Source organism: Pseudophryne corroboree, chromosome 11, assembly GCF_028390025.1.
Source record: "Pseudophryne corroboree isolate aPseCor3 chromosome 11, aPseCor3.hap2, whole genome shotgun sequence".
In the NCBI taxonomy this organism is placed as follows: Eukaryota; Metazoa; Chordata; class Amphibia; order Anura; family Myobatrachidae; genus Pseudophryne; species Pseudophryne corroboree.
Window position 1 is genome coordinate 207316884 of NC_086454.1, and position 18321 is coordinate 207335204.

The 18321-nt window shown below is 35.9% G+C and overlaps 3 non-coding genes across 3 annotated transcripts; all 3 read left to right on the top strand.

Moving 5' to 3' along the window:
- Positions 1-4616: 4616 nt before the first annotated feature.
- On the top strand, positions 4617-4709 carry TRNAI-UAU (transfer RNA isoleucine (anticodon UAU)). The gene is given in 2 exon segments: positions 4617-4654; positions 4674-4709. It is a non-coding gene; the product is annotated as a tRNA-Ile (tRNA).
- Positions 4710-7319: 2610 nt separating this feature from the next.
- TRNAI-UAU (transfer RNA isoleucine (anticodon UAU)) lies at positions 7320-7412 on the top strand. Its single transcript is given in 2 exon segments — positions 7320-7357; positions 7377-7412. It is a non-coding gene; the product is annotated as a tRNA-Ile (tRNA).
- A 973-nt stretch (positions 7413-8385) lies between these two features.
- On the top strand, positions 8386-8478 carry TRNAI-UAU (transfer RNA isoleucine (anticodon UAU)). The gene is given in 2 exon segments: positions 8386-8423; positions 8443-8478. It is a non-coding gene; the product is annotated as a tRNA-Ile (tRNA).
- Positions 8479-18321: the final 9843 nt, after the last annotated feature.

Sequence of the window (18321 nt, forward strand, 5' to 3'; positions counted from 1 at the left end):
GCTTATTCAAGTGCCATCTGGCATGCACGTTCGTTTGTTGCTCATCATTCATCACCAAAAATTATTTTCTTTTTCAATTCTTATGACTGCACTGATTGTATTGAATAAAATCCACATCTAGCATAACCAACTGATGCTGCTAAGTGCTCCAGTGGCGCAATTGGTCAGCGCGCAGTATTTATAAGACAAGCCTCACCTGGAGCAGCTTTGTTTACTGTTTTTTTCTTTTTCTTATGTCAATAGTCATTGATTATAAACTGCTACCTTAATATTTAATATTATATTACAAAGGATGGAAGAAAGAAAGAAAAACACAAACATGAGTTTGTATTTAAGTTGTCAGCACACACCTGCTTTGGTTCAAATGCACTGCATATCTTCCTTCAGTCAGGCAACAAAACAGCAATGGAAAAGATTAACATACTGTTGGTAAAGCAGTTGCATCAAATTGATTTTCTGCAATATAGCATTATAATCCATACTGACAGTTCTGGATAGTACCAGCACATTTCTTGCTGGACTTGGTAATGCAAAGAACACAGTAAACAGCTTCACTTTTTCTCAAAAATAAATAATTGACTATTAAAAACCTATCAGTCTTAAATAAGGAGATCAGTAAGCACCACTGGCATAATGGATAAGGCACTGTTCTCCTAAGCCATTGGTTGTGGGATTTAAGTCCCGTCTGAGTTGGAAGTCATTACAGCAAGTGTCTCATCAGTAGAGTTGATATTTTATCTTGCTTCAACTGTACAACAGTCTTGCAGTGTTTAGCTTGCAAAAAATGACCACAGAAGCAAAAAATGACATTTATTATGATAACATTGTTGTTGTTTTTTTTAAACCTTTTCTATAACTGTGGACAGCTTATTCAAGTGCCATCTGGCATGCACATTCATATGTTTATCATCATTCATCACCAAAAATTATTTTCTTTTTCAATTCTTATGACTGTACTGATTGTATTGAATAAAATCCACATCTAGCATAACCAACTGATGCTGCTAAGTGCTCCAGTGGTGCAATTGGTCAGCGCGCAGTATTTATAAGACAGTATCTGTTGAGCAATGCCAAGGTTGTGAGTTCAAGCCTCACCTGGAGCAGCTTTGTTTACTGTATTTTTCTTTTTCTTATGTCAATAGTCATTGATTATAAACTGCTACCTTAATATTTAATATGATATTACAAAGGATGGAAGAAAGAAAGAAAAAACACACACATGAGTTTGTATTTAAGTTGTCAGCACACACCTGCTTTGGTTCAAATGCACTGCATATCTTCCTTCAGTCAGCCAACAAAACAGCAATGGAAAAGATTAACATACTGTTGGTAAAGCAGTTGCATCAAATTGATTTTCTGCAATATAGCATTATAATCCATACTGACAGCTCTGGATAGTACCAGCACATTTCTTGCTGGACTTGGTAATGCAAAGAACACAGTAAACAGCTTCACTTTTTCTCAAAAATAAATAATTGACTATTAAAAACCTAACAGTCTTAAATAAGTACATCAGTAAGCACCACTGGCATAATGGATAAGTCACTGTCCTCCTAAGCCAGTGGTTGTGGGTCCAAGTCCCATCTGGGGTGGAAGTCATTACAGCAAGTGTCTCATCAGTAGAGTTGATATTTTATCCTTGCTTCAACTGTACAACAGTCTTGCAGTGTTTAGCTTGCAAAAAATGACCACAGAAGCAAAAAATGACATTTATTATGATAACATTGTTGTTGTTGTTTTTTTTAAACCTTTTCTATCACTGTGGACAGCTTATTCAAGTGCCATCTGGCATGCACATTCATATGTTTATCATCATTCATCACCAAAAATTATTTTCTTTTTCAATTCTTATAACTGTACTGATTGTATTGAATAAAATCCACATCTAGCATAACCAACTGATGCTGTTAAGTGCTGCAGTGGCGCAATTGGTCAGCGTGCAGTATTTATAAGACAGTATCTGTTGAGCAATGCCAAGGTTGTGAGTTCAAGCCTCACCTGGAACAGCTTTGTTTACTGTATTTTTCTTTTTCTTATGTCAATAGTCATTGATTATAAACTGCTACCTTAATATTTAATATGATATTACAAAGGATGGAAGAATGAAAGAAAAAACACAAACATGATTGTGCATTTAAGTTGTCAGCACACATCTGCTTTGGTTCAAATGCACTGCATATCTTCCTTCAGTCAGCCAACAAAACAGCAATGGAAAAGATTAACATACTGTTGGTAAAGCAGTTACATCAAATTGATTTTCTGCAATATAGCATGATAATCCATACTGACAGCTCTGGATAGTACCAGCACATTTCTTGCTGGACTTGGTAATGCAAAGAACACAGTAAACAGCTTCACTTTTTCCTCAAAAATAAATAATTGACTATTAAAAACCTATCAGTCTTAAATAAGGAGATCAGTAAGCACCACTGGCATAATGGATAAGGCACTGTTCTCCTAAGCCATTGGTTGTTGGTCCAAGTCCCATCTGGGGTGGAAGTCATTACAGCAAGTGTCTCATCAGTAGAGTTGATATTTTATCCTTGCTTCAACTGTACAACAGTCTTGGAGTGTTTAGCTTGCAAAAAATGACCACAGAAGCAAAAAATGACATTTATTATGATAACATTGTTGTTGTTTTTTTAAACCTTTTCTATCACTGTGGACAGCTTATTCAAGTGCCATCTGGCATGCACATTCATAAGTTTATCATCATTCATCACCAAAAATGATTTTCTTTTTCAATTCTTATGACTGTACTGATTATATTGAATAAAATCCACATCTAGCATAACCACATGATGCTGCTATGTGCTCCAGTGGCGCAATTGGTCAGCGCGCAGTACTTATAAGACAGTTTCTGTTGAGCAATGCCAAGGTTGTGAGTTCAAGCCTCACCTGGAGCAGCTTTGTTTACTGTATTTTTCTTTTTCTTATGTCAATAGTCATTGATTATAAACTGCTACCTTAATATTTAATATGATATTACAAAGGATGGAAGAAAGAAAGAAAAAACACAAACATGAGTTTGTATTTAAGTTGTCAGCACACACCTGCTTTGGTTCAAATGCACTGCATATCTTCCTTCAGTCAGCCAACAAAACAGCAATAGAAAAGATTAACATACTGTTGGTAAAGCAGTTGCATCAAATTGATTTTCTGCAATATAGCATTATAATCCATACTGACAGCTCTGGATAGTACCAGCACATTTCTTGCTGGACTTGGTAATGCAAAGAACACAGTAAACAGCTTCACTTTTTCTCAAAAATAAATAATTGACTATTAAAAACCTATCAGTCTTAAATAAGGAGATCAGTAAGCACCACTGGCATAATGGATAAGGCACTGTTCTCCTAAGCCATTGGTTGTGGGATTTAAGTCCCGTCTGAGTTGGAAGTCATTACAGCAAGTGTCTCATCAGTAGAGTTGATATTTTATCCTTGCTTCAACTGTACAACAGTCTTGCAGTGTTTAGCTTGCAAAAAATGACCACAGAAGCAAAAAATGACATTTATTATGATAACATTGTTGTTGTTTTTTTAAACCTTTTCTATCACTGTGGACAGCTTATTCAAGTGCCATCTGGCATGCACATTCATATGTTTATCATCATTCATCACCAAAAATGATTTTCTTTTTCAATTCTTATGACTGTACTGATTGTATTGAATAAAATCCACATCTAGCATAACCAAATAATGTTGCTAAATTCTCCAGTGGCGCAATTGGTCAGCGCGCAGTACTTATAAGACAGTATCTGTTGAGCAATGCCAAGGTTGTGAGTTCAAGCCTCACCTGGAGCAGCTTTGTTTACTGTATTTTTCTTTTTCTTATGTCAATAGTCATTGATTATAAACTGCTACCTTAATATTTAATATGATATTACAAAGGATGGAATAATGAAAGAAAAAACACAAACATGATTGTGCATTTAAGTTGTCAGCACACATCTGCTTTGATTCAAATGCACTGCATATCTTCCTTCAGTCAGCCAACAAAACAGCAATGGAAAAGATTAACATACTGTTGGTAAAGCAGTTACATCAAATTGATTTTCTGCAATATAGCATGATAATCCATACTGACAGCTCTGGATAGTACCAGCACATTTCTTGCTGGACTTGGTAATGCAAAGAACACAGTAAACAGCTTCACTTTTTCCTCAAAAATAAATAATTGACTATTAAAAACCTAACAGTCTTAAATAAGAACATCAGTAAGCACCACTGACATAATGGATAAGTCACTGTCCTCCTAAGCCAGTGGTTGTGGGTCCAAGTCCCATCTGGGGTGGAAGTCATTACAACAAGTGTCTCATCTCTAGAGTTGATATTTTATCCTTGCTTCAACTGTAAAACAGTCTTGCAGTGTTTAGTTTGTAAAAAATTACCACAGAAGCAAAAATATGACATTTATTATGATATCAAAGTTGTTGTTTTTTTTAAAACCTTTTCTATCACCGTGGACAGCTTATTCAAGTGCCATCTGGCATGCACGTTCGTTTGTTGCTCATCATTCATCACCAAAAATGATTTTCTTTTTCAATTCTTATGACTGTACTGATTGTATTGAATAAAATCCACATCTAGCATAACCAACTAATATTGCTAAGTGCTCCAGTGGCGCAATTGGTCAGCGCGCGGTACTTATAAGACAGTATCTGTTGAGCAATGCCGAGGTTGTGAGTTCAAGCCTCACCTTGAGCAGGTTTGTTTACTGTTTTTTTTCTTTTTTTATGTCAATAGTCATTGATTATAATCTGCTACCTTAATATTTAATATGATATTACAAAGGATGGAAGAAAGGAAGAAAAAACACAAACATGAGTTTGTATTTAAGTTGTCAGCACACACCTGCTTTGGTTCAAATGCACTGCATATCTTCCTTCAGTCAGCCAACAAAACAGCAATAGAAAAGATTAACATACTGTTGGTAAAGCAGTTGCATCAAATTGATTTTCTGCAATATAGCATTATAATCCATACTGACAGCTCTGGATAGTACCAGCACATTTCTTGCTGGACTTGGTAATGCAAAGAACACAGTAAACAGCTTCACTTTTTCTCAAAAATAAATAATTGACTATTAAAAACCTATCAGTCTTAAATAAGGAGATCAGTAAGCACCACTGGCATAATGGATAAGGCACTGTTCTCCTAAGCCATTGGTTGTGGGATTTAAGTCCCGTCTGAGTTGGAAGTCATTACAGCAAGTGTCTCATCACTAGAGTTGATATTTTATCCTTGCTTCAACTGTACAACAGTCTTGCAGTGTTTAGCTTGCAAAAAATGACCACAGAAGCTAAAATATGACATTTATTATGATAACATTGTTGTTGTTTTTTTTAAACCTTTTCTATCACCGTGGACAGCTTATTCAAGAGCCATCTGGCATGCACGTTTGTTTGTTGCTCATCATTCATCACCAAAAATTATTTTCTTTTTCAATTCTTATGACTGTACTGATTGTATTGAATAAAATCTACATCTAGCATAACCAACTGATGCTGCTAAGTGCTCCAGTGGTGCAATTGGTCAGCGCGCAGTATTTATAAGACAGTATCTGTTGAGCAATACCGAGGTTGTGAGTTCAAGCCTCACCTGGAGCAGCTTTCTTTACTGTTTTTTCTTTTTCTTACGTCAATAGTCATTGATTATAAACTGCTATCTTAATATTTAATATGATATTACAAAGGATGGAAGAAAGAAAGAAAAAACACAAACATGATTGTGCATTTAAGTTGTCAGCACACATCTGCTTTGGTTCAAATGCACTGCATATCTTCCTTCAGTCAGCCAACAAAACAGCAATGGAAAAGATTAACATACTGTTGGTAAAGCAGTTGCATCAAATTGATTTTCTGCAATATAGCATGATAATCCATACTGACAGCTCTGGATAGTACCAGCACATTTCTTACTGGACTTGGTAATGCAAAGAACACAGTAAACAGCTTCAATTTTTCCCCAAAAATAAATAATTGACTATTAAAAACATAACAGTCTTAAATAAGAACATCAGTAAGCACCACTGGCATAATGGATAAGACACTGTCCTCCTCAGCCAGGGGTTGTTGGTCCAAGTCCCATCTGGGGTGGAAGTCATTACAGCAAGTGTCTCATCACTAGAGTTGATATTTTATCCTTGCTTCAACTGTAAAACAGTCTTGCAGTGTTTAGCTTGTAAAAAATGACCACAGAAGCTTAAATATAACATTTATTATGATAACATTGTTGTTTTTTTATAAACCTTTTCTATCACCGTGGACAGCTTATTCAAGTGCCATCTGGCATGCATGTTCCTTTGTTGCTCATCATTTATCACCAAAAATGATTTTCTTTTTCAATTCTTATGACTGTACTGATTGTATTAAATAAAATCCACATCTAGCATAACCAATTAATGCTGCAAAGTGCTCCAGTGGTGCAATTGGTTTGCGCGAGGTACTTGTAAAACAGTATCCGTTGAGCAATACCGAGGTTGTGAGTTCAAGCCTCGCCTTGAGAAGCTTTGTTTACTATTTTTTTCTTTTTCTTATGTCAATAGTCATTGATTATAAACTGCTACCTTAATATTTAATATGATATTACAAAGGATGGAAGAAAGAAAGAAAAAACACAAACATGAGTTTGTATTTCAGTTGTCAGCACACACCTGCTTTGGTTCAAATGCACTGCATATCTTCCTTCAGTCAGCCAACAAAACATCAATGGAAAACATTAACATACTGTTGGTAAAGCAGTTGCATCAAATTGATTTTCTGCAATATAGCATTATAATCCATACTGACAGCTCTGGATAGTACCAGCACATTTCTTGCTGGACTTGGTAATGCAAAGAACACAGTAAACAGCTTCACTTTTTCTCAAAAATAAATAATTGACTATTAAAAACCTAACAGTCTTAAATAAGTACATCAGTAAGCACCACTGGCATAATGGATAAGTCACTGTCCTCCTAAGCCAGTGGTTGTGGGTCCAAGTCTCATCTGGGGTGGAAGTAATTACAGCAAGTGTCTCATCACTAGAGTTGATATTTTATCCTTGCTTCAACTGTAAAATAGTCTTGCAGTGTTTAGCTTGTAAAAAATGACCACAGAAGCTAAAATATGACATTTATTATGATATCATTGTTGTAGTTTTTTTTTAAACCTTTTCTATCACCGTGGACAGCTTATTCAAGTGCCATCTGGCATGCACGTTCGTTTGTTGCTCATCATTCATCACCAAAAATGATTTTCTTTTTCAATTCTTATGACTGTACTGATTGTATTGAATAAAGTCCACATCTTGCATAACCAATTGATGTTGCTAAGTGCTCCAGTGGCGCAATTGGTCAGCGCGCGGTACTTATAAGACAGTATCTGTTGAGCAATGCCGAGGTTGTGAGTTCAAGCCTCACCTGGAGCAACTTTGCTTACTGTTTTTTTTCTTTTTCTTATGTCAAGAGTCTTTGATTATAATCTGCTACCTTAATATTTAATTAACAAAGAAGAATGGAAGAAAGAAAGAAAAAACACAAACATGATTGTGCATTTAAGTTGTCAGCACACATCTGCTTTGGTTCAAATGCACTGCATATCTTCCTTCAGTCAGCCAACAAAACAGCAATGGAAAAGATTAACATTCTGTTGGTAAAGCAGTTGCATCAAATTGATTTTCTGCAATATAGCATGATAATCCATACTCACAGCTCTGGATAGTACCAGCACATTTCTTGCTGGACTTGGTAATGCAAAGAACACAGTAAACAGCTTCACTTTTTCTCAAAAATAAATAATTGACTATTAAAAACCTATCAGTCTTAAATAAGGATATCAGTAAGCACCACTGGCATAATGGATAAGGCACTGTTCTCCTAAGCCAGGCATGTCCAAACTGCGGCTCCTTAGCTGTTGTAAAACTACATATCCCAGCATGCCCAAACACAGTTTTGCTGCCAGAGAATGATAAAGCTGTGTAAGGGCATGTTGGGATGTGTAGTTTCTCCACAGCTGGAGGGCCACAGTTTGGACATGCCTGTCCTAAGCCATTGGTTGTGGGATTTAAGTCCCATCTGAGTTGGAAGTCATTACAGCAAGTGTCTCATCACTAGAGTTGATATTTTATCCTTGCTTCAACTGTACAACAGTCTTGCAGTGTTTAGCTTGCAAAAAATGACCACAGAAGCTAAAATATGACATTTATTATGATAACATTGTTGTTGTTTTTTTTAAACCTTTTCTATCACCGTGGACAGCTTATTCAAGTGCCATCTGGCATGCACGTTCGTTTGTTGCTCATCATTCATCACCAAAAATTATTTTCTTTTTCAATTCTTATGACTGTACTGATTGTATTGAATAAAATCCACATCTAGCATAACCAACGGATGTTGCTAAGTGCTCCAGTGGCGCAATTGGTCAGCGCGCAGTATTTATAAGACAGTATCTTTTGAGCAATACTGAGGTTGTGAGTTCAAGCCTCACCTGGAGCAGCTTTGTTTACTGTTTTTTTTCTTATGTCAATAGTCATTGATTATAAACTGCTACCTTAATATTTAATATGATATTACAAAGGATGGAAGAAAGAAAGAAAAAACACGAACATGAGTTTGTATTTAAGTTGTCAGCACACATCTGCTTTGGTTCAAATGCACTGCATATCTTCCTTAAGTCAGCCAACAAAACAGCAATGGAAAAGATTAACATACTGTTGGTAAAGCAGTTGCATCAAATTGATTTTCTGCAATATAGCATGATAATCCATACTGATAGCTCTGTATAGTACCAGCACATTTCTTGCTGGACTTGGTAATGCAAAGAACACAGTAAACAGCTTCACTTTTTCTCAAAAATAAATAATTGACTATTAAAAACCTATCAGTCTTAAATAAGAAGATCAGTAAGCACCACTGGCATAATGGATAAGTCACTGTCCTCCTAAGCCAGTGGTTGTGGGTCCAAGTCCCATCTGGGGTGGAAGTCATTACAGCAAGTGTCTCATCAGTAGAGTTGATATTTTATCCTTGCTTCAACTGTACAACAGTCTTGCAGTGTTTAGCTTGCAAAAAATGACCACAGAAGCAAAAAATGACATTTATTATGATAACATTGTTGTTGTTTTTTTTTAAACCTTTTCTATCACTGTGGATAGCTTATTCAAGTGCCATCTGGCATGCACATTCATTTGTTTATCATCATTCATCACCAAAAATGATTTTCTTTTTCAATTCTTATCACTGTACTGATTGTATTGAATAAAATCCACATCTAGCATAACCACATCTAAGTGCTCCAGTGGCGCAATTGGTCAGCACGCGGTACTTATAAGAAAGTATCTGTTGAGCAATGCTGAGGTTGTGAGTTCAAGCCTCACCTGAAGCAGCTTTGTTTACTGTTTTTTTTCTTTTTTTATGTCAATAGTCATTGATTATAATCTGCTACCCTAATATTTAATATGATATTACAAAGGATGGAAGAAAGAAAGAAAAAACAAACACGAACATGAGTTTGTATTTAAGTTGTCAGCCCACATCTGCTTTGGTTCAAATGCACTGCATATCTTCCTTAAGTCAGCCAACAAAACAGCAATGGAAAAGATTAACATACTGTTGGTAAAGCAGTTGCATCAAATTGATTTTCTGCAATATAGCATGATAATCCATACTCACAGCTCTGTATAGTACCAGCACATTTCTTGCTGGATTTGGTAATGCAAAGAACACAGTAAACAGCTTCACTTTTTCTCAAAAATAAATAATTGACTATTAAAAACCTATCAGTCTTAAATAAGGACATCAGTAAGCACCACTGGCATAATGGATAAGGCACTGTTCTCCTAAGCCAGGCATGTCCAAACTGCGGCCCCTTAGCTGTTGTAAAACTACATATCCCAGCATGCCCAAACACAGTTTTGCTGCCAGAGAATGCTAAAGCTGTGTCAGGGCATGTTGGGATGTGTAGTTTCTCCACAGCTGGAGGGCCACAGTTTGGACATGCCTGTCCTAAGCCATTGGTTGTGGGATTTAAGTCCCGTCTGAGTTGGAAGTCATTACAGCAAGTGTCTCATCACTAGAGTTGATATTTTATCCTTGCTTTAACTGTACAACAGTCTTGCAGTGTTTAGCTTGCAAAAAATGACCACAGAAGCTAAAATATGACATTTATTATGATAACATTGTTGTTGTTTTTTTTAAACCTTTTCTATCACCGTGGACAGCTTATTCAAGTGCCATCTGGCATGCACGTTCGTTTGTTGCTCATCATTCATCACCAAAAATGATTTTCTTTTTCAATTCTTATGACTGTACTGATTGTATTGAATAAAATCCACATCTAGCATAACCAACTGATGTTGCTAAGTGCTCGAGTGGCGCAATTGGTCAGTGCGCAGTACTTATAAGACAGTATCTGTTGAGCAATGCCAAGGTTGTGAGTTCAAGCCTCACCTGGAGCAGCTTTGTTTACTGTATTTTTCTTTTTCTTATGTCAATAGTCATTGATTATAAACTGCTACCTTAATATTTAATATGATATTACAAAGGATGGAATAATGAAAGAAAAAACACAAACATGATTGTGCATTTAAGTTGTCAGCACACATCTGCTTTGATTCAAATGCACTGCATATCTTCCTTCAGTCAGCCAACAAAACAGCAATGGAAAAGATTAACATACTGTTGGTAAAGCAGTTACATCAAATTGATTTTCTGCAATATAGCATGATAATCCATACTGACAGCTCTGAATAGTACCAGCACATTTCTTGCTGGACTTGGTAATGCAAAGAACACAGTAAACAGCTTCACTTTTTCCTCAAAAATAAATAATTGACTATTAAAAACCTAACAGTCTTAAATAAGAACATCAGTAAGCACCACTGACATAATGGATAAGTCACTGTCCTCCTAAGCCAGTGGTTGTGGGTCCAAGTCCCATCTGGGGTGGAAGCCATTACAACAAGTGTCTCATCACTAGAGTTGATATTTTATCCTTGCTTTAACTGTACAACAGTCTTGCAGTGTTTAGCTTGCAAAAAATGACCACAGAAGCTAAAATATGACATTTATTATGATAACATTGTTGTTGTTTTTTTTAAACCTTTTCTATCACCGTGGACAGCTTATTCAAGTGCCATCTGGCATGCACGTTCGTTTGTTGCTCATCATTCATCACCAAAAATGATTTTCTTTTTCAATTCTTATGACTGTACTGATTGTATTGAATAAAATCCAGATCTAGCATAACCAACTGATGCTGCTAAGTCCTCCAGTGGCGCAATTGGTCAGCGCGCAATACTTATAATGACAGTATCTGTTGAGCAATGCCAAGGTTGTGAGTTCAAGCCTCACCTGGAGCAGCTTTATTTACTGTATTTTTCTTTTTCTTATGTCAATAGTCATTGATTATAAACTGCTACCTTAATATTTAATATGATATTACAAAGGATGGAAGAATGAAAGAAAAAACACAAACATGATTGTGCATTTAAGTTGTCAGCACACATCTGCTTTGATTCAAATGCACTGCATATCTTCCTTCAGTCAGCCAACAAAACAGCAATGGAAAAGATTAACATACTGTTGATAAAGCAGTTACATCAAATTGATTTTCTGCAATATAGCATGATAATCCATACTGACAGCTCTGGATAGTACCAGCACATTTCTTGCTGGACTTGGTAATGCAAAGAACACAGTAAACAGCTTCACTTTTTCCTCAAAAATAAATAATTGACTATTAAAAACCTAACAGTCTTAAATAAGAACTACAGTAAGCACCACTGACATAATGGATAAGTCACTGTCCTCATAAGCCAGTGGTTGTGGGTCCAAGTCCCATCTGGGGTGGAAGTCATTACAGCAAGTGTCTCATCACTAGAGTTGATATTTTATCCTTGCTTCAACTGTACAACAGTCTTGCAGTGTTTAGCTTGCAAAAAATGACCACAGAAGCTAAAATATGACATTTATTATGATAACATTGTTGTTGTTTTTTTTAAACCTTTTCTATCACCGTGGACAGCTTATTCAAGTGCCATCTGGCATGCACGTTCGTTTGTTGCTCATCATTCATCAACAAAAATTATTTTCTTTTTCAATTCTTATGACTGCACTGATTGTATTGAATAAAATCCACATCTAGCATAACCAACTGATGCTGCTAAGTGCTCCAGTGGCGCAATTGGTCAGCGCGCAGTATTTATAAGACAAGCCTCACCTGGAGCAGCTTTGTTTACTGTTTTTTTCTTTTTCTTATGTCAATAGTCATTGATTATAAACTGCTACCTTAATATTTAATATTATATTACAAAGGATGGAAGAAAGAAAGAAAAACACAAACATGAGTTTGTATTTAAGTTGTCAGCACACACCTGCTTTGGTTCAAATGCACTGCATATCTTCCTTCAGTCAGCCAACAAAACAGCAATGGAAAAGATTAACATACTGTTGGTAAAGCAGTTGCATCAAATTGATTTTCTGCAATATAGCATTATAATCCATACTGACAGCTCTGGATAGTACCAGCACATTTCTTGCTGGACTTGGTAATGCAAAGAACACAGTAAACAGCTTCACTTTTTCTCAAAAATAAATAATTGACTATTAAAAACCTAACAGTCTTAAATAAGTACATCAGTAAGCACCACTGGCATAATGGATAAGTCACTGTCCTCCTAAGCCAGTGGTTGTGGGTCCAAGTCCCATCTGAGTTGGAAGTCATTACAGCAAGTGTCTCATCAGTAGAGTTGATATTTTATCCTTGCTTCAACTGTACAACAGTCTTGCAGTGTTTAGCTTGCAAAAAATGACCACAGAAGCAAAAAATGACATTTATTATGATAACATTGTTGTTGTTTTTTTTAAACCTTTTCTATAACTGTGGACAGCTTATTCAAGTGCCATCTGGCATGCACATTCATATGTTTATCATCATTCATCACCAAAAATTATTTTCTTTTTCAATTCTTATAACTGTACTGATTGTATTGAATAAAATCCACATCTAGCATAACCAACTGATGCTGTTAAGTGCTGCAGTGGCGCAATTGGTCAGCGCGCAGTATTTATAAGACAGTATCTGTTGAGCAATGCCAAGGTTGTGAGTTCAAGCCTCACCTGGAACAGCTTTGTTTACTGTATTTTTCTTTTTCTTATGTCAATAGTCATTGATTATAAACTGCTACCTTAATATTTAATATGATATTACAAAGGATGGAAGAATGAAAGAAAAAACACAAACATGATTGTGCATTTAAGTTGTCAGCACACATCTGCTTTGGTTCAAATGCACTGCATATCTTCCTTCAGTCAGCCAACAAAACAGCAATGGAAAAGATTAACATACTGTTGGTAAAGCAGTTACATCAAATTGATTTTCTGCAATATAGCATGATAATCCATACTGACAGCTCTGGATAGTACCAGCACATTTCTTGCTGGACTTGGTAATGCAAAGAACACAGTAAACAGCTTCACTTTTTCCTCAAAAATAAATAATTGACTATTAAAAACCTATCAGTCTTAAATAAGGAGATCAGTAAGCACCACTGGCATAATGGATAAGGCACTGTTCTCCTAAGCCATTGGTTGTTGGTCCAAGTCCCATCTGGGGTGGAAGTCATTACAGCAAGTGTCTCATCAGTAGAGTTGATATTTTATCCTTGCTTCAACTGTACAACAGTCTTGGAGTGTTTAGCTTGCAAAAAATGACCACAGAAGCAAAAAATGACATTTATTATGATAACATTGTTGTTGTTTTTTTAAACCTTTTCTATCACTGTGGACAGCTTATTCAAGTGCCATCTGGCATGCACATTCATAAGTTTATCATCATTCATCACCAAAAATGATTTTCTTTTTCAATTCTTATGACTGTACTGATTATATTGAATAAAATCCACATCTAGCATAACCACATGATGCTGCTATGTGCTCCAGTGGCGCAATTGGTCAGCGCGCAGTACTTATAAGACAGTTTCTGTTGAGCAATGCCAAGGTTGTGAGTTCAAGCCTCACCTGGAGCAGCTTTGTTTACTGTATTTTTCTTTTTCTTATGTCAATAGTCATTGATTATAAACTGCTACCTTAATATTTAATATGATATTACAAAGGATGGAAGAAAGAAAGAAAAAACACAAACATGAGTTTGTATTTAAGTTGTCAGCACACACCTGCTTTGGTTCAAATGCACTGCATATCTTCCTTCAGTCAGCCAACAAAACAGCAATAGAAAAGATTAACATACTGTTGGTAAAGCAGTTGCATCAAATTGATTTTCTGCAATATAGCATTATAATCCATACTGACAGCTCTGGATAGTACCAGCACATTTCTTGCTGGACTTGGTAATGCAAAGAACACAGTAAACAGCTTCACTTTTTCTCAAAAATAAATAATTGACTATTAAAAACCTATCAGTCTTAAATAAGGAGATCAGTAAGCACCACTGGCATAATGGATAAGGCACTGTTCTCCTAAGCCATTGGTTGTGGGATTTAAGTCCCGTCTGAGTTGGAAGTCATTACAGCAAGTGTCTCATCAGTAGAGTTGATATTTTATCCTTGCTTCAACTGTACAACAGTCTTGCAGTGTTTAGCTTGCAAAAAATGACCACAGAAGCAAAAAATGACATTTATTATGATAACATTGTTGTTGTTTTTTTAAACCTTTTCTATCACTGTGGACAGCTTATTCAAGTGCCATCTGGCATGCACATTCATATGTTTATCATCATTCATCACCAAAAATGATTTTCTTTTTCAATTCTTATGACTGTACTGATTGTATTGAATAAAATCCACATCTAGCATAACCAAATAATGTTGCTAAATTCTCCAGTGGCGCAATTGGTCAGCGCGCAGTACTTATAAGACAGTATCTGTTGAGCAATGCCAAGGTTGTGAGTTCAAGCCTCACCTGGAGCAGCTTTGTTTACTGTATTTTTCTTTTTCTTATGTCAATAGTCATTGATTATAAACTGCTACCTTAATATTTAATATGATATTACAAAGGATGGAATAATGAAAGAAAAAACACAAACATGATTGTGCATTTAAGTTGTCAGCACACATCTGCTTTGATTCAAATGCACTGCATATCTTCCTTCAGTCAGCCAACAAAACAGCAATGGAAAAGATTAACATACTGTTGGTAAAGCAGTTACATCAAATTGATTTTCTGCAATATAGCATGATAATCCATACTGACAGCTCTGGATAGTACCAGCACATTTCTTGCTGGACTTGGTAATGCAAAGAACACAGTAAACAGCTTCACTTTTTCCTCAAAAATAAATAATTGACTATTAAAAACCTAACAGTCTTAAATAAGAACATCAGTAAGCACCACTGACATAATGGATAAGTCACTGTCCTCCTAAGCCAGTGGTTGTGGGTCCAAGTCCCATCTGGGGTGGAAGTCATTACAACAAGTGTCTCATCTCTAGAGTTGATATTTTATCCTTGCTTCAACTGTAAAACAGTCTTGCAGTGTTTAGTTTGTAAAAAATTACCACAGAAGCAAAAATATGACATTTATTATGATATCAAAGTTGTTGTTTTTTTTAAAACCTTTTCTATCACCGTGGACAGCTTATTCAAGTGCCATCTGGCATGCACGTTCGTTTGTTGCTCATCATTCATCACCAAAAATGATTTTCTTTTTCAATTCTTATGACTGTACTGATTGTATTGAATAAAATCCACATCTAGCATAACCAACAAATATTGCTAAGTGCTCCAGTGGCGCAATTGGTCAGCGCGCGGTACTTATAAGACAGTATCTGTTGAGCAATGCCGGGGTTGTGAGTTCAAGCCTCACCTTGAGCAGGTTTGTTTACTGTTTTTTTTCTTTTTTTATGTCAATAGTCATTGATTATAATCTGCTACCTTAATATTTAATATGATATTACAAAGGATGGAAGAAAGAAAGAAAAAACACAAACATGAGTTTGTATTTAAGTTGTCAGCACACACCTGCTTTGGTTCAAATGCACTGCATATCTTCCTTCAGTCAGCCAACAAAACAGCAATAGAAAAGATTAACATACTGTTGGTAAAGCAGTTGCATCAAATTGATTTTCTGCAATATAGCATTATAATCCATACTGACAGCTCTGGATAGTACCAGCACATTTCTTGCTGGACTTGGTAATGCAAAGAACACAGTAAACAGCTTCACTTTTTCTCAAAAATAAATAATTGACTATTAAAAACCTATCAGTCTTAAATAAGGAGATCAGTAAGCACCACTGGCATAATGGATAAGGCACTGTTCTCCTAAGCCATTGGTTGTGGGATTTAAGTCCCGTCTGAGTTGGAAGTCATTACAGCAAGTGTCTCATCACTAGAGTTGATATTTTATCCTTGCTTCAACTGTACAACAGTCTTGCAGTGTTTAGCTTGCAAAAAATGACCACAGAAGCTAAAATATGACATTTATTATGATAACATTGTTGTTGTTTTTTTTAAACCTTTTCTATCACCGTGGACAGCTTATTCAAGAGCCATCTGGCATGCACGTTTGTTTGTTGCTCATCATTCATCACCAAAAATTATTTTCTTTTTCAATTCTTATGACTGTACTGATTGTATTGAATAAAATCTACATCTAGCATAACCAACTGATGCTGCTAAGTGCTCCAGTGGTGCAATTGGTCAGCGCGCAGTATTTATAAGACAGTATCTGTTGAGCAATACCGAGGTTGTGAGTTCAAGCCTCACCTGGAGCAGCTTTCTTTACTGTTTTTTCTTTTTCTTACGTCAATAGTCATTGATTATAAACTGCTACCTTAATATTAATATGATATTACAAAGGATAGAAGAAAGAAAGAAAAAACACAAACATGAGTTTGTATTTAAGTTGTCAGCACACACCTGCTTTGGTTCAAATGCACTGCATATCTTCCTTCAGTCAGCCAACAAAACAGCAATGGAAAAGATTAACATACTGTTGGTAAAGCAGTTGCATCAAATTGATTTTCTGCAATATAGCATTATAATCCATACTGACAGCTCTGGATAGTACCAGCACATTTCTTGCTGGACTTGGTAATGCAAAGAACACAGTAAACAGCTTCACTTTTTCTCAAAAATAAATAATTGACTTTTAAAAACCTAACAGTCTTAAATAAGTACATCAGTAAGCACCACTGGCATAATGGATAAGTCACTGTCCTCCTAAGCCAGTGGTTGTGGGTCCAAGTCCCATCTGGGGTGGAAGTCATTACAGCAAGTGTCTCATCAGTAGAGTTGATATTTTATCCTTGCTTCAACTGTACAACAGTCTTGCAGTGTTTAGCTTGCAAAAAATGACCACAGAAGCTAAAATATGACATTTATTATGATAACATTGTTGTTGTTTTTTTTAAACCTTTTCTATCACCGTGGACAGCTTACTCAAGTGCCATCTGGCATGCACGTTCGTTTGTTGCTCATCATTCATCACCAAAAATGATTTTCTTTTTCAATTCTTATGACTGTACTAATTGTATTGAATAAAATCCACATCTAGCATAACCAACAGCTGCTGCTAAGTGCTCCAGTGGCGCATTTGGTCAGCGCGCAGTATTTATAAGACAGTATCTGTTGAGCAATACCGAGGTTGTGAGTTCAAGCCTCACCTGGAGCAGCTTTGTTTACTGTTTTTTCTTTTTCTTATGTCAATAGTCATTGATTATAAACTGCTACCTTAATATTTAATATGATATTACAAAGGATGGAAGAAAGAAAGAAAGAAAGAAAGAAAGAAAAAACACAAACATGAGTTTGTATTTAAGTTGTCAGCACACACCTGCTTTGGTTCAAATGCACTGCATATCTTCCTTCAGTCAGCCAACAAAACAGCAATGGAAAAGATTAACATACTGTTGGTAAAGCAGTTGCATCAAATTGATTTTCTGCAATATAGCATTATAATCCATACTGACAGCTCTGGATAGTACCAGCACATTTCTTGCTGGACTTGGTAATGCAAAGAACACAGTTAACAGCTTCACTTTTTCTCAAAAATAAATAATTGACTATTAAAAACCTAACAGTCTTAAATAAGTACATCAGTAAGCACCACTGGCATAATGGATAAGTCACTGTCCTCCTCAGCCAGGGGTTGTTGGTCCAAGTCCCATCTGGGGTGGAAGTCATTACAGCAAGTGTCTCATCACTAGAGTTGATATTTTATCCTTGCTTCAACTGTAAAACAGTCTTGCAGTGTTTAGTTTGTAAAAAATGAGCAATGCCAAGGTTGTGAGTTCAAGCCTCACCTGGAGCAGCTTTGTTGACTGTATTTTTCTTTTTCTTATGTCAATAGTCATTGATTATAAACTGCTATCTTAATATT